At 41.1% G+C, this 16,235-nt stretch overlaps 1 protein-coding gene across 7 annotated transcripts in view; it reads left to right on the forward strand.

Moving 5' to 3' along the window:
- Positions 1-6,805: 6,805 nt before the first annotated feature.
- The window catches only part of Eya4 (EYA transcriptional coactivator and phosphatase 4), a 286,279-nt gene continuing 276,849 nt past the window's right edge, over positions 6,806-16,235 (forward strand). For 2 of the 7 annotated variants that reach the window (XM_023714200.1, XM_023714202.1), the window contains exon 1: positions 8,132-8,628. The gene's annotated coding sequence lies outside the window, so the exon portion shown is untranslated. The other 5 variants (XM_004630276.2, XM_023714201.1, XM_023714196.1 and 2 more) reach the window with 4 other exon arrangements.

Below are 16,235 nucleotides of genomic sequence, written 5' to 3' on the forward strand. Positions count from 1 at the left end.
GGTTAACAACCTAAGTTTGCAGATCAAAATTAGAGAAAAAGGAGGGCCACAAGGAAAGCCAACACTTTGGCCCTAGCCTTCCAAGGTCAATTAAGACTCAGGACATATGAGAACTTGTGCTGTAACGTCATGGAACTCAGTTCTGTCCCAAATTTTCTGATCAAGGAGATTATGGGGCCAAAGAGGAGAGTGATCAATGATGTAGACTGTGCCTAAGGAGAGTCACATGGAGAGAAAACATTCTCTCAGGCTTTCACAGACAGCACATTGGCCAAGCAGTGGCCATGACTCATCCACATGGCTGACACTGACAAAGGATCTACAATCTGAAGTAGAGCATCTCAGGACAAATCCTGAGGGGATTTGACTGACCTTATCAGATCCAAAATCTACAAATCTTGTTGCATAGGTCCTGCTTTACTTTGGTCTTAACCATCCAGCAGAAAAGTATAAAAACGAAGTATGAGAAGTAAAGCCATGCTGTTATGTTAAGCTATAGCGGACTCAGGTCAACAATTTCTGACACTACCAGTCAAGAGGAAGACCCAATACTATTATGGGCTACTGGACTCTTTTAGAATATTTTGCTGAGTTAACACACCTATAATATTCAAATGAGGGAACTAAACAAAAAAGGGAATACAGATGAATGTCCATTTTGTATGTGTGTATTCAAAATGGTTAGGATAGATATATAGTTACATTCTTTTAATGAATAGAGGGATTTGTTCTAATTGTGTTTGTGAATAGGATATCATGTCTCCATCTTGTTCAGCAAATAACCACTAGGAGGAGAGTATGCAATGTGTTAATTATTGAAACTATCATACCAATTTCATTTGAAACTGTCTCATTGCTATTTGTCTCTCAATAAAATTATGAAAAAAAATAGCACTTTTTTTTCCCCTCTGGTACAGGGTTTCACTATGCAGCTAGGACTCATAGTGATCCTCCTATTTTTGGCCTCCCTATCTCTGGGATTATAAGTGTGTGCCATCACTCCCTGATCCAGTGGCCAGCTCAGCGTGCTTCAGGGGCAGAGCCAGCATGGCATGTGGGACTGAGGATCGAACCCTGTTCCCTGTGCTTGCCAAAGCAGGCACTTAGTTCACTGAGCTATCTCGCTGGCCCTATAGTGCTTTAAAACTGACAAAATATTTTTAATATGCACTATTTTATTTCTTCTTGAAATAAAGCTTTGTGGGATCAGCCTTTCTTTCCTGTGAGGTAACTCACTTTAAGTTGAAATCAGGTTAGCAGGGACCATGCAACTGGAATCTGGTCATTTAGCACAATGCAAGAACAATGAGTGTGTACTGAGCTCCCATCTGCAAATATAGAGAACATTAAAAGGCATCCTGCCTGGATCCTCCCCTCCAGTCTTTTTTTTCCTCACTCTCCTTCTGTGGATACAGCCTCCTGTCTCAGAGAATTTTCCTCAAACTCCCCAAGTCAGTCATGTGCACCAGCCTTGGTATTAGTTTTGTTTTTGTTTTGTTTTGTTTTGTTTTTCCTTTTTGCATTTACGAAAGAGTGTTCAGGTTCTCACTACTAGATCAGACTCGTAGTGATCCACCTGTTTACAGCCTCTCAAGAGCTGAGATTACAGGCGTGCGCCACCATGCCCAGTCTCAATTGCTGTCTCAGTGCCCTCAGGGCAGGGCTGGCATGGCAAGCAAAATCACAGTGTGTCTCTGTTTTTTGTTTTTTTTTTTCCCCTGGTGGTACTGGGGATTGAACTCAGGACCTTACACTTGCCAAGCAGGCATTTATTCTACTGAGCTATCTTCCTGGCCCCCTGGTATTAGTTTTTAATACTTACAGACTGCTTTTGAAATTATTCCATGCATGAAATTATTCATGACTAATCTGGAATTGTGTGACACATACAGAATACCTCATCTCTGATTATGCATAGTAGTTTTACAGTATTTAGAAAATGGAATATAGTACTAGAATAAAAACAAAATAAACTGTTTTGGAGATAGAATATCTACGAAATTGCCTACGTGGCTACACAAGCTGGTACTCCCCCAAACCAAATTAGTTCCCCAAGAGGAAGTTCTCCATCATCCTGAATTATTGCTCCCAATCAAGCAATAGCTGGAGTATTTGGACATTCTTCATTTAACATCTAATTTTTTAGTAAATATTTATGATATATCTACTGAGTACAAGGCGGTGTGCATTAGGGAGATAGGCAAATGCAAAGCTCTGGTTTGCCGCATGAGTTCTGGGACTTTGTTTCCGCTTCATTAAGATGTTTGTCATTTTTGGGAAGATATTGGGAATGTTTAACTGAGAGGTAGACCATACTACAGTGAAAGCAAAGATGTGCACCTCTGTCCAAAGGACTGGAAGAGGAGAACCTAAAAACAAGGGTGCCAATTATTGCAATAACAAAACAAAACAAAAATAGAAGCAGACTCTGACCTGGGAAAGAGCAGTGATAAAGAGATAGAATGATAGATGAGGAGATATTGCCAACAATGGATACAAGTCCTGTCCTTCATTGTGTGGATATGAAAAATAAGAGAAGGGTGATGGTGGAGTAGAAGGTATTGAGGCTTGAGGAGGTGGTGCTCCGAGAGGAGGAGCTGGTGGGAGGGGTGCTGCGGCTGAGGAGGATGCTTTCGGCTTGCAGCAAGTTCAGCTCCAGCTGTCTGCAGGCGCTACAGGGGAAGACGCCCAGGATTTCTGGGAAAGACACGGATGTCTTTGAGGCCCTGATTTAGAGGCAAATAGAGATGATGAGGGTGCAATTTTAGTTGTAAAAATATAATACAGTGAAAAAAGGCTCAATGAGGAGACACTGCCAACAGAGTACACACATAGGTCTATTTTTGAGTGGCACTGGGAGAGAAGAGGAAGGCCTGCAGGAGCTTGTAGCACTGTCGCAGCAGTCAGAGGGTAAGAACAAAACCCAGAATGGGGCACTGGTAGAAGACCAAGTGCTCCTGTGCATCAAGGTGATGAAGATGAGTAAATGAACACGAGATCATCGTGGACCTTGCGACCAGTCTCTACGAAGGAAGCCGAAGCCAGGTGTCTAGGTCTTGAGGGAGGAAAGGGATGCAGTGAGTTCTGATTCCTTTCTTGAGAGGGTTGGTGGTAGGATAAAGGAATCCCTGAGCAGCCAGTGACATTTAAAGTCACGTTAGGGGTTGCTGAGAATATGTGCTTAAAAATTGAGTCCAAAGAAATTGTGATGTTAATTATAGTGGAAAGACATTTAAAGGTTTTGTCAAAGTTTTCAATGAAATTTTGTTTTCATTCAAAAGGATTCAGTCTAGAGTGTTGCAATTTAGCAGTCTCCCTAGTTTTGAGATTTCAAATCATAAATGTGTACTGGAGTTACAAGGGCCAAATAGATCACCTTAAAATTGACAAATCAGTTTACTTACTCTTCATAAAATTGAATTCCTCCTTCTTCCAGTCCTTGAATCACATATTTAAGGACATTCCAATACTATATCAGGGCTGGGGAGATAACTCAGTAGAATAAGCTCCTGCCTGGCAAGCGCAGGGTCCTGAATTCAATCCCCAGTACTGAAAAACAAAACAAAACAAAACAAAAAACAATGATATATCAGTGCACATTTGGATAAGCAGCTAAACTTCACAAGGAAATACTATGGAATTGATTAAGAAGATTTTTAACTGGGTGTATCTTATTTTGAAAGGTAGATGATTTTAAATCAATGACATCAAAGGTACAAAAAGTGGTATCACTCCTACTTTGGCTAGTTTTATTTAAAAAAAAAAAAGAGTGTTCGAGAAATCAGGTTTGACATAGTATACCAGGAGAACACACTTTATGAAGTTAAGAGAAACAAAATAACATGTAAGCTAGTTAAAATGAGTAGCATGAATTGGTGGGAAGACAGAGTGAAGCCAAAATACGACGCAATAAAGGCAATTTTTTAGAAAGTAGGAGTCGGCTCGTACGCTAATGAGAGCACACCTGGAATCTGTGGAGGGGACCTGTGACCAGAATGGCCATCTAGAAGATTGAAAAAGTGCACGGAGGAACAATGAGAATGATGAAGAGTCTGAAGAGGCTGAGGTGCAGCAAGACTAACAGGATTTGCATGTGTTTAAGGCAGCTCACAGGCTGCTAACAGTGGGCGTGGTAGCTGTTTATAAACATGGAAGGCTGGGTGGAACGTGGAAGCTGGAGTGGCATTGCAGTATGTGGTACTGAAAGGATTGAACTTCAGAAAAAAAATCAAGAAAGGATTCCAAAGTAAATACAATGAAGCTGTCTCCCAGAAAATGTGCAATCCGTTTTCTTCAGACATTGCCAAGAATGAGAAAGTTCAGAGAACCCTGCAGAAGGCGATGGCCCAGTAGGTCTCCTGTAGGCTTAATTTCTTCAATTTAACAAACTAGCAGAAGCCTTTTTAAGCTTGGTTGGTCTGTGCAACATTACTCGGAAAGTGTGTTTATTTATAGATTTTAGAAAACCAGCAGCATAGGCCTTGAGATGCTTGCCACTCCTCATTTGTTCTTCCAGTCTCTCGTGGGTAGAACAGGCAGTGGTCAACTTTGTTTCTATGGAATCTGGCCTTTAGAACTCCATTCTTCTGCAGCTCAATGGGTTTGGCCTAGAAAGTACTAAGAAACAATTGAATGACTGTATTTTCTGTAAGCATTGTACATGCTTCCAGCTGGAGTTTAAAGATACATCAAAAGGGTGCACAAGAGATTTACTTTGGGATTATTTCTCCAGACATCCAGTTCTCTTGTTTTCTTTATTTGGTAAATGCAGTGTCTTATTCCATTCTTTAGAATAAAAATCTGTTCTTACTAAAATGATGGTATGATTTTTCCCTTAAGGTTGCTTTTAAATGAAATTAAAATAAAAATTATGTTTTGGGTTATGAGCTCCTAGAGCACTTTGTTTGTTTAATTTGACTTATACAATACTGGATGCCAAAACGGTGCCATGCACATTTGAAAAATAAACAAATAGTGAATGGTAACTGCAGAGGCATCCTGCCCTAGAGGGGTGAGTTAAGGAAATTGCTAATAAGCAAAGCTTAAATTTCCATTGACTTTCTCTATGAAGTCACACATTCTCCTTTGCTTCCACATATCTTTTCTCAGAATGAATTAAACATTTATGGATATTCATGTAGCCTGATTTGGGTCCTGTAGGCTCAGCTAGTGTTGGTGAAAAACCTTCTAGAAAGCGGTGGCAGATTTCCAAGGTAGAGCCAAGGTTGTAGCTCACTGTGAAGGCTCTGCGTTCAATGGTCAGCATGAAAAACAAGAAAAGAAAATGGGCAACTGGTGCTGTGCTTCAGGAGACTTCTTAGTTTTTCAACTTTGTTCTTACAGATTATTTGCATTTTGCCCCAGTACGATGGTCAGAAAAACAATAAAAATATGTCAATTTTTAAAAGATATTTAAAAATATGTTTTAGTAGAGATCAATAATTGAATAAGCACAGATTTTAAAATGTAATCTCTAAAATTAAGCTGGATCCAGCATTTCTCTTTGGTAGAAGACACGAAAGGCTTGAAAATGTATTTTGTAAAGCCTGAGGGACACATTAGGATATGACTCTTGAAACCAAAGTTTCACAAACTGATGTGTTACATAATTTTATGTAGTACAAGAAGAATAACTATTATTTCACAATATAGAGTCATTTATGAGACCATTTTCTATTCAAGGTAAATAATGGGTCTCCACATTATTGGGTTTCCTTTTATGATGAGGGCAAAAGGTTGTCTTTATCAGATAGGTTTATTTAATGAAATAGATTAAAATATTTCTTAACACTATTATAAGTAATATGGCGGTAATTATAGAAGTGGTATTCCATAGGAATGCTAGAGATGGTGCCTCGTTTAAACAAAATATTTTTGCCTAGATAACCATAAAATTCTTTGATTTCTAATTTCAACTTCTTATTTAAATTAAGACTGAAAACATGACATTTTATTTTACTTTTAACGGTATCCATGTAACACAGGTATACTTAAGACCATTCTTAGTAATTATAAGAAATTGAATAATATTGTCATATGATTCTGAATTTATTTGGATAGTCTGTAAACACATTCTTGGGTAGATGTATAAAAACTATGTGCCAGCAAAATAACCTTGAAGGCAAGGTCACCATGTGGAAAATCTGATTCTATGAAGAAGCCATGAGACCAGCTAGAAACTGTGTTAATGATGGACCAACTTTCATTTTATGCTGATTATGCACCTCTCTACATTTATTTAGAGGTAAAGCTAACACGTAATGATTTATACTAAAACAAGATTACAAATCTGTGGACTTCTGAAGAAACTGTTGAATTCAGCATTGTCTTAATTCACCTATGCTACTTGCTAGAGACACAGGGCATGCTCAGACGCTGAATGATTCATATTTTAATTATGCATTTAGTTTGTAATATATATACTGTATGAAGAATCATGACCACCACGACTACTATGACTGCTGTTGCTATTAGTAGCATTGAGGAGGCTGAGGAGATCTTGGTGTTACTTCAAGACAAAGTTTGAATCTTAGGTTTTCTACTTAGCAAGAAATTGCTAAACATTCTTAACCCTTAGTTTCTCTCTGAGCTGAGGTAGAGAAATTCATCAAACTTGCCCCTTGGTATTTTTGCTTAACAGTACATTAACTAGCATTCCTTTTTAGGCCAGAATAAGCCACACTCCAAATCCCATTTGATCCAATCCCACCCCCCCAAACACACAAGGTGTTTCCTACCATTAGAACCATAAATCTGTAGAGGAAAACACTCAGAGACCTGATTGAGATCTGGGAAGGTACCTTTATCAGTTTAATTCACAACCCTGTTTTCTCCATTCCCTTTTAGCTGTACACAATGCTTTACTCATTAACAACTAAATTGAAGCGACAAATATTTAATGTTGTGTCTTCCCTTTGAATGTCATAGTGCTGATATTGCTTGCTTGTGGCCAACCTAAAATAGATGATGAAATCTTTCTTCTCATTTTTTTCGGGGTGTAACTTAGGTAATAAAATAGGAAAACTAAATTTTCTTTGAATGGGGATAACTTCTTTTGTTTAATGTGCTATCGCCAAGACATACCTAAGGCAATGAAGGGTGCTGCTGAGGGCTTTTGGGTTCTAGCCTTCTGGGCTTCTCTCTGGGAAAGGTACTTGGGTTTCTTTTAGACTTTGGTTTCCTCGTCTTTTATACAGGCTTAACCACAAAGACTACTGTAGACTTATCATGAGAAATGAACTCACACGTGCCAGAAGGGATCAGTGTAGTAGCTGACAGTAAATCCTCTATCAATTAAAAGACATTACCCACGTAGCAAAGAAGATGATGCTGAAATAGGCAACAGAAAGAAACAGTGACTAAGTGGATATGAACTGTCCGCTGTCCTTTGCTGCGGCTCCTGGGTGTGACTGTCCTATGTGTGTGTAGAGTATAAGGTCCTATACTGAAGCATAATGCATACGCAGGAGGCTTGGGCTCTAAATGTCATTTCAGCAATGTGCCTGTGGAAGCTGGGACGCTGCCTTGGAAGTCAGGAATTGCTGCATGACCTTTGGGCGTCTGGGAGAGATGCCTGTACCTGCACCCGGCGCTGGAAGGTGCCAGGCCCTTCCTAGCCCGGCGATCTGCGGACTGCTTAATGCCTCCTAGCACACATCTCCACGGAAAAGAGCACTTCTTCCCGTTTGTCCTCAGTCTGGTGCGGGCTGGTTTTTATTTTGCCTTGTTGCAAGTAGGCGAAGTCCCTTCGGTCTCCGTCTCCTTTGGGTAAGTGGCGATGAGTCCGGCAGGAGGCCCGCAGTGGCCTGCACTCCGGAACCCCGGAGCCGCGGAGTTTCAGGCAAGTCCACGCTGCTCCGCAGCAGCAGGTGGGGAAGGACCGTGACTCCCTCGCACAGCGCACAGGGAGGGGCGCAGGCGGCGGTCCCTCCCCTTCCCCCTCTGCCCCGCGGCAGCGGTCCGCCAGGCCGGGTGGGGGCGGGGTGGGGGCGGCGCGGAGATTACCGTGGCGCCACCAGGGACACCCAGGGCCCCGAGGCCCCGGGCGGTCCCCACGCGAGACCGCAAAGGATGACAACAGGCGTTCTCCCAAGGTCCAATAAAAAAAGAACCGGTCTGCTCTCGCCCCCGCCCCCCGCGCGCCCGGAGGCCACCCGAGCCCGAAGTCACCGGCGGCGACGTGCTCCCCCAGTCCGCGCAGTGCCAGGCTGCCCGCCGCGGGGCGCACGCTTGGGCGGCTCCCGGCTTCCGAGCAAAACTTCCACCCGGTCCACGTGAAGGGGCCGCTGCCTTGGAGGGGAAGGAGCCTCAGGAAAAGCTGGGGCGCGGAGCACAGCTGGGCGCGCGCTCTTTGCCTTTTCTTCTACTTTCTCCCGGGCCGCCAGTGCAGACTTGGGCTCCTCTCCTCCCCCTCGCAGCCGGCTGCTCCCCCCGCCCCGTTGCTCCCCCATTTGTGTACGCTGTTTGTTGGGGGTGACCAAAGGGGATGTCTTGTTTTCACCAGAGACACGACGCGAAGGGGAAACTTAGACATTGGAAGGAGCGAGAATAAACACCTAAGGACGGCGCGCAGAGCTGAGGCTCAGACCGAAGAACTTGGGGAGCCCGAGGCGGCCCGGGAGACAGGAGGTGAGTGGCCCTCTTCCTCCTCGACTAACCGGCGAACGCGCGGGAGTTTGGAGTTAAGGAGCCCCCTGGGCTTCCCTAAAAGTATATGCGGTTGTGCTGGAGACCGGGGTCCCAACGGAAAGGTGCGCGGACTTTGGAGTCCTGGGTAGGAGGCCCGCGAGGACGGGGTGTCCCGTCCCCAGGGGCCCAGGCCCCGGCAATGCCTAGGTGTTGTGCTCTGTTCGGGAGGACGTCTCGGTTCTCCCAGGGTCTCCTAGGAGCGGTCAGCCCCCTGACGGGCCTCAGTGCGCTGGGCGCCCAAAGAGTTTGCTGGGCTCCCACACGCACCCCACCCCCGCCTCGCAGCGACGTGTGCGCCAACGTCCCCTCTAAATTTGGCCCCTGTGGTTTAGGACGTGGTGATAACCCCCTAACTAGCCCAGGCTCAAGGATGCTGACCCAGTGTCCCCGGAGTGCTCCAGGCGCCTGGGTTGTCTGGTTGCCGGTGCGCGTGGACTCTCAGGCACTGACCCGGCTTTCAACTGCGGCGATCCCACTTGAATCGTTTTTATGTGGGGTGAACCGAAAGTCTCCCACCGTTTGCCAGGGTCCGTGAAATTAGAGGCGCCTCGTCAGAAGAGTCGCGTTCATTGGCTCGAGACGCGGATGCCTTGAAGGGAGTCTAACTTCTCCAAGCAAAGGGACCTGGCGGGGAGAGCAGGTTTTTCTCTCCTTTGAAATCTTGCGTGGTCTGGGGTCTGGGACCATTTTGGGACTTGAAACAACTCTTCCCCCTCCTGCCCTTTGCATGGTGAAGTGGGATTGGAAGTAGACAATGTGTGCGTTCGTTTTATTCTGTGACACGCAGCAACTCAAAACTTTCCTTGGGCGCCACTTTAAAGACCCCCCCCCCCCCACGCCTTCTTTGTACGCAAGATTCGGAATCGCTCGGGGCCATTAGGGAATTTGTTGACCAAATCTAGCGGTTTCGCATCTGGGGAAAGCAGAGAGCGCAGCTAGATTTTTTTCCTGTCTTCTCTAGTTGGGGCGGTAGCGTCCCTCTTTACCACCACGCGGTCAGCGTTTCGTGTCCGGAGCAGGCGAACTGGGCTTGCGCTCGCTCTGGGTGACAGTGCGCGTGGAAGGTGCTGTGTTGGGGATCCTGCTCTTTCTCTGGTCCCTGGCGCCTGTCTCTGCCACTACCCAGCGGGTGCACAGGTAGTTCAGGAATCAGAACCGGGGGGCAGTCGGGAAGGTGCAGGTCCTTCGATTCTATGGGCCAGCGTGCAGCGTCGCTGCCGGGCTTGTGTTTTGGTTTCCGAGAACTTCCACGTGGAGCACCTTCGTGTGCGTGTGCGTTGTGTACTTGATCTATGAGGAGGTAACTGGAGTCTCGTGTTCAAACCCAGTAGGCTGTTGGCCATTAATTTGCTTTCCTGGCTGTCATTACAGACACTTCCAAAATCTGATACCTCAGAGGACCCACAGGTTGGGTTTCACATTAAGAGCTCATACTTAACAGTTTTCTTTCTCCCTTTCCCCCTTTGGCTCGGCACCCTGGGATCAACGTAACTGTTGGAGCGAAATCTATCTTCTGGATTATGGCATTTTGTTCCTGTTCTCCGCAGCGGCCACTTTTGCACCCTCTGGCGCTTGTCAATTTCACTCCCGCGGGTGCCGGGCTTGGGAGGTGCAGCAGAGCGCAGCCCCCGCGGGCTCGGCCGAGGCTCCTGGAGTTTCTTTTCCACCTGGGTGGATGATAGCACTGAAAGTGACGGTGTTTTTGTTTGTGTTGACCTGATTTTCCATATTTTTATTTTTAAAACCTTCTTGGGACAAGAATTACACTGGTTGATAACTTTCCTGGTTACAGTTTGGTTTTGAACAGACATAATCTTTTAATTTTTTTTTAACTTTTAAAATATGTCTCGCTTACACCTGAAGAACCAAAACAACCAGGGAAGGGGGCAGGGGGAGAATCTTGAAACAAAATGTTTGATTTCTAATAAGATGTGCTTTAACGTATTGCATTCAGACTTCTGTGTATTTTTAAAAAATAACATTATCCCAAGAAATAAAAAGCAGTAGTAACAAGAGACAAACTGTTTGGTGTGGAGTGACACTGCCATAATCCGAGTTTTATGGCAACAATACAAAACGCAGACACAACTGCGCTCACCTTTATTGTTACTATGAACCATGTAAATAGTTTGTTCCACTTGATTAAAAACTGCAGGTCACTCAAAGTTAACCAGTTTTTTAGAAGTAACTACAAGAACAGGAAAATCTTTGAAAATAATAGCTTTGCAACATAATTAGATGAAACTTTTTCTTTTTCTCATTATTAGGGATGTGTGTATCACTGTCTTTTCTAAGGAAAGGTCTAAAATCAATGTGATTTTCAAAAGCCTAGTTTCCTTTGTAAGCTTCCTGAAAATAAGTGTGCTTCCACATTTTAAGGTCGTCTTAATTAAAGTCTGTTTCACAATTATAACAAGATTTCTTCGATTCTTTTTGCATTGGCTCTTATTTTTATTAAATATTGGAAATGTAATTTCTCATCTCTGGAATAGTTACATATACTCATAAGTACTACTTGTGTCAAGTAGTATGCTTAAGCTTGGACATTGAAAAACTTCAAATTTATGTAAAAATAACAAGTTATTAAGTAACAGAAAAGTTGAATTGTAGAGGATTTCTAGAAGCTGGGTGAAAAAATTGTATGCCTAGAAATTTCTTTTCTCAGGGGGAGACTGGCAGATGAGTGATTTGTCATTTTTATTTTTATAAAGTAATTTATTTTTTCTTTTGTAAAATCCTCTCTGTGTTAGAAAAGAAAAAAAAAGCTCTCCATTTCTAAGACTTTCTTTTTTACTTATATTGTGATTTGGGGTGTAAATAAATTTTACAGAGCCATGGGAAATAGAGTATCCTGTTTCATGTTTTCAGTCTGTGTCGCAAGTGCTAAATGACTGAGGTCGCATCTAAAAATATATTTATGTGGCCTGATATTATTTTATTTTACACATTGGAATTAACTTATCCAGACCTTTTAGAAAAGTAGAATGGTAGAGAACCTACAATTATTGATATAAAAATTGAAACTATTGGAACATTCATGCCCAAACATTTACATAATAAAATTAAACTTATTCCACTCACTGAAACTTCACACTTTTTACTCAGAATTCAAAATGAGGGGAGATAATCCCTTCCTCGACTTAGTGAAGTGTTAAGTAATTTAAGAATGTAAGTACTTATTATGGCTTTTCATTATCTTTTTTTTTTTTCTATCAACGAAAATGCAAGAACCCTGAACATTCAGTAAAAACAGGCCCCCCTTTATAAGGAGTTTATTCACCATAGTTTTGTATTGCAGCTGCTGATCATATTTCATGGAGCTGTTAAAGCACTTAAAACCTAAAATTAGGTACTGTCTGGTTGTAAATATTTCGGATCATTCATGTAAGCAATAAATAGAAAAGTGGGCTATCCGAAGTGGGAGAATGTTGGAATCCTCTCATTGAAGAGCTGAGCAAGCCTGTATCAAACACTGTGGTAGTTTTTCCATGAGAATACAATCTTGACAGTTTCTTTTTCAAACGGATATTATCCTTACATATGCTAAATTCTTATAATGCGTCGCTCAGTAGTGTATCTTAAACTAATTGTATTCAGAAATACAGTTGGGGGATTTTATTACAATGGTTACTGGGTGAAGGAAATCAACACCAGGGGCAAGGGGCAGCATGCAGGTACCTGCTTCTCTCGTGAAATTTTTCTAGTCAGTTGAGAAAGGACTTGCTTTTGCAGGCATTTGCCCTCCAGATGGGTGAGTTACAACTGTGTGTTTAATTGTAATGTGTGTGTGTGCAGTGCTGTGTGTTGCAGTTAGATGTGTTTTAATGTGGAGTAGCAGTGAATATGCATGAAACTGGACATAGAGCCAAACTTGGTGTCATTTGACTTGATCTCCAGTGAGTGGAAGAAAATAAACAAGAGTCAGATATTTAAATGCTTTCAGGAGGGTCGAAGGCTTTGTAAACATCACCGTCATCTAATGTTCGCTGCACACTCGCGTGTTCTTTGGTGAGAAGTCACGTAAACCTGTAGCTCCTGATTCCCGCCTTTCTCCACCCCTGGATTTACTAGAAGAGAGGCAGTGGAAATGGAGAGACCGCTGTCCTTTGCCCCCTAACTCGTTTCCTTCCTCCAGAAAAAGATGAACATGATGAATTTAAAAATAGAAACCATTTTGAGGGATCAAACCCACATTTTTATGGTGGTTTAACACAGTTTCAGGGTGTACCTCTGGGTTTCACTGTAACCTTTCCTGTTATCAAAAGGCGCTAATTGATCTTAGCACTGACATAATAGTATAGCTCGATATCTGAAACCATACAGTGTTGCTCTGGCCCCTTTCTCACCCTGAGATTTCTGTGCGTGACTTATGCAGAAAGACACCTTATTGAAATATTAGAATTTCTCCTCGTATAAAATATTTTTAAAATATGTTAATGTTTAAAATTTCTATTAACTAACAGTAAGAAAATTGATTTTAATGTACAGTTGGAAGAAGGATCTGAATTGTCATTTTAAGGCTTTAAAATTCTCCCTACGTGTGTTTTTATAGGCTGATATAGGCAAAATCTGATTGCCTATAATCACATTTGAATATTTTCAAAGTGAAGTTTTGTCACCCAACATAAAATACCCGTATTCAAATTTCTTATCTTAGTTATATTTTCTTAAGTATATGTATGTCCTAAGGTCTATAAAACACTTGAGTTAGTATTCAGAGGGTAACAATCTTTCTGTCCAGTAATTCATCCTCATATCATGAAACATTATCACCATTCTAACATCCTAATTAATATTTTGTGAGGATTTATTTTATGCCAAATGTTGTTTTAAATATTTTATGTGGATTAGCTAATTTTAATCTTCTCAACTATGCCATAAATTAGGGTTTTTATTATTCTCATTTTACAGATTAAGAAGGAGAGACCCAGTCATATAGTAGGGTGGAGTAAGGATCCTAATTTCCCATTTGACCCCAACACCTTTTATCCCGAAGGCTTGTGCTAACCAGATGGCTACCAATTCTCATCTACATTGTGTTTTTATGAACTGGTGCACAAAGATTTGACTTATGTTGTTACTTATGTAGGGATAACTAGATATTAGAAAAATATATCAAAAGTCATAGTAAGCCTATAATTTCATGGGTTATATTGTTAAAGACAAGGCCACAAAAATATTTAAGTAAAACAATTTAAAATACCCATTTTAAAATATTAAGTGACAGTGAGCAAGTGGTTGGCCTAAATAGCCAAAAATGTGAAGGGAGGTTGGATGTAAATGAATGAATTTGGAAAAACATTCTGTGTTACCAACCTTCAAAAACTTACTCATAGGACTATTGGAACTTGTGCAGCATTTTCCTTTGCTGTTCAAGGTTTATCCTTTGGATAAATGTTATCAGCTTTATAATTTTGTTCTTTAGCCCTGAATGCTGGTTTAAAATCTTAGATCTATAATTTTATGTTGAACCAACTAATAAGGAATAAGTTATTACACAGAGATGAGTGGATTTTTAGAGGTGGCAGAAGTTATAACAAGATCATCTATATTTTGGAAATAATTTTAATTTATGAATATCAAACTTTGTATTTTTAAGCCTCTTTGGGGGAACCTATGAATAATGTATTTTAAAATTGTAATATTTAGGAAAGCAGTAATTTTCATTTTTATTCAGTTTGTATTTGGCTGCAGAACCCTTTATTGAAAGGGAAGTTGGTGGTATGTCCAGTGCTGAAACATGTCACTGCTTTTCCTGATGCAGGACTCAGTGAGCAGAGAATTGCTCAGCCTGTTTGCACCCTTCTATTACTGGTCCTTAAATTCTTTGCAAGGGCTTTTCAAGTGTATGGGAATTCAGGCAAAAAGGACAAATATTTTGATGAAACACTTGATTCAAAGTATACCTGCTCTAGCATGCTGGGGTGTCATCCTCAAAAAGTGACAACTTTGCTGTGCAGTCTGATCTCACTGAGATCCTGTCTAAAAGAAAAATTAACAAAAAAAAAGTGACAACTTACACCCATAGTTCCTGATATTCAAGAAATAAAGGCAGGAGGATTGCTTGAGCCTAAGAGTTTCAGGCTACCCCTTGTAACACTGGGAGACTCTAAAACAACTCTAGAAATAAACAAACCCTGCAAACTCTCAAGTAGCATAGAACATCTCTGCATGTGATAAATTGGGTCTACTTATATATCCATACACAGAAGTTGAATATTCTTACTAATCACATTTTAAACTCTAAAAACATAAATACTACTCATGATGTTGACACATAGAACTTCCACTTTCAGCAAAGCCAATAGAGCACACTTATGCACAGGATTGTTGTATTGGGGAATCTTTTCCCTTTACATTCATATTGAGTTTAGTTCTACTCACAACACAGCATGCTTAGGCTCTAGCTCTGCCCCTAATCAAGCTGGTGTACTATATATATTTATATCTGTAGGGCTTATTCTCCACAAGTTCATGCACACGGTTCATGGACCTTTGCATATACACTGTGCTTTGAGTTGTTCGTTGACTTTCACCTTTGACTTTGAACTTCTTAATGGTAAACAATTTGAAAAGGCTCAAATGTTCTAATTGAGAGACTGAGTTTTCTAAATTAATGGGCTGGTATGTTGAAGGAGCGATCACATGGGGACACAACAGATCTCTATGTTAGTTAATTCTTTTCACTGAATTTTTATATTTGAATGGAAATGCATATTCCTGTATTGTTATGACTCAAGGAATTCTGGCCGCATTTAATCACAAGGTGGATGAGTCATGTTCGCATTTCCTTTCGTATGTCTTTCAGTAAATTCAAATATTCTTCTCTTGGGTAACTGCTAAGAATTCAAACCTCAGTAAACCTAATTAAACCACTATTTCTATTGAAATATTTAACATAAACACCAGGTGTTAAAATGATTCTACAATTTTATTTTTCTTAGAGTGAGCAGGAATTTTAAACATATATTACTGTTGAATGTAGTTGTTCATAAAAATACTTAGGAAAATTTTGTACAAATGGAAATGCTCATTAAATGTGTTTACATTACCAGTAATGGTGATGTCTTGAAAAAATTGATGAATGCAAAAAGTATAGGATGAATAGGCATCTTCCTATTTTGTATAGCTTTGAAGTTTTTTTGGGCTATTATCTTATTTTTATATTAATTTTATTGGCAAGAAATAGCATTAACACAGTTTCAAAACAGGTTAGTAGGACAGTTACAATGATTAATACATTGCATATTGCTGTCTTCATAGTAGTTATTCATAGTACAAGATGCAAATATGATAATTATCTTAGAGTTTGACTTGCCTTTCTACAGGAAAGCATATCCTAGTGAATCAGTCATTGTAACCCATGTCACATGTTTAATCTTCAGTTGCTCAGGTTAGTTCTAGGTGGACACTGAGCTTACATATACTTGGTCACAGTACTGTTCTCATCATAACAAGTGGCATGTGGTTTCTTAATGCTTCTGTTGGGGTTTTGCCCTGACCTGTGCTGGAGCTGTCTCAATGATTCTCTCATCCCTAAGATAATC

This window comes from Octodon degus, unplaced genomic scaffold (assembly GCF_000260255.1).
Source record: "Octodon degus isolate 3935 unplaced genomic scaffold, OctDeg1.0 scaffold00034, whole genome shotgun sequence".
NCBI lineage: Eukaryota > Metazoa > Chordata > Mammalia > Rodentia > Octodontidae > Octodon > Octodon degus.